Source organism: Ovis aries, chromosome 2 (genome assembly GCF_016772045.2).
Source record: "Ovis aries strain OAR_USU_Benz2616 breed Rambouillet chromosome 2, ARS-UI_Ramb_v3.0, whole genome shotgun sequence".
NCBI lineage: Eukaryota > Metazoa > Chordata > Mammalia > Artiodactyla > Bovidae > Ovis > Ovis aries.
The window spans coordinates 64,211,936-64,212,827 of NC_056055.1; the positions used below are offsets into that span (position 1 = coordinate 64,211,936).

Below are 892 nucleotides of genomic sequence, written 5' to 3' on the forward strand. Positions count from 1 at the left end.
TGAGACCAACATCCTTTCATGTCAGCCATGGTGCATCTATACTCCCTTGGAGCTTATTTCAGTTTTTTGAAATTCTAAGCTGGTTCTTATTTGGTATAGAAGAGATAAAACATTTGAATGATCACTTTTCTTTTGTTTTCAGCCCACTGTGTTAAAAGCATGTGGTTACTGTATGTTCCTTTTGTTCTTTAAAAGATTTTACATAAACATGTTTTGTGACTATAAGGAGTCTTTTAAAGTTTGGGGAAAATTACCACAATAAAACTAAATTTGAAAACTCCTCAATTAAAAGACATTTATAGTGGGAAGTGACTGTTAAAAAGATTGAGTGAGTAGATCCTTTTGTAGTTCATGAGTGTGATGATTGGGTGTTCACGCTGCTGCGTGACATGTGCCTCCCTGCAAACCTTGTTATGACACCGGCACATTACCCGTCTGACGTAGGAAAAAAAAAAAAAAAGATTGACTGACTCCTCTTGATTTCAAAAATATTCTGTATGTATGAGAATTGTCTATGATATAATCCTGAGTAGAAAAAACTGCTGCAGATTTCATTTCACATGTAAAATTTTTTTAAAAAAAGAAAGCAGTCTGGAACAAAATAAAAGTTAACACAATTTACTACAGGTGATAAAGAAAGAACTTTCAGTTTTTATTTTCTAGACTTCCATATTATTTAAGCATTTTGTGTGCCATATAAAGTGTCATAAAAACATTAGTTACAAATAAAAGATTACACCAAATTTGTAGAGTGAATATTTGAAAAGCTGTTGTTTGGTATTCTACTCTTGGATTACTGTTCTTTCGTAATCAAACCTTTGTCCTTTTTTTTTTTCCAGGTTTTAAAACTTTTTATTTGCATATTTAAAAAGTTGTGCATTCCAATAATTAA

At 31.3% G+C, this 892-nt stretch overlaps 1 non-coding gene across 1 annotated transcript; it reads left to right on the forward strand.

The window, feature by feature from the left end:
- Positions 1–336: 336 nt before the first annotated feature.
- On the forward strand, positions 337–441 carry LOC114113436 (small nucleolar RNA U13). Its single transcript, XR_003588470.1, has one exon. It is a non-coding gene; the product is annotated as a small nucleolar RNA U13 (small nucleolar RNA).
- Positions 442–892: the final 451 nt, after the last annotated feature.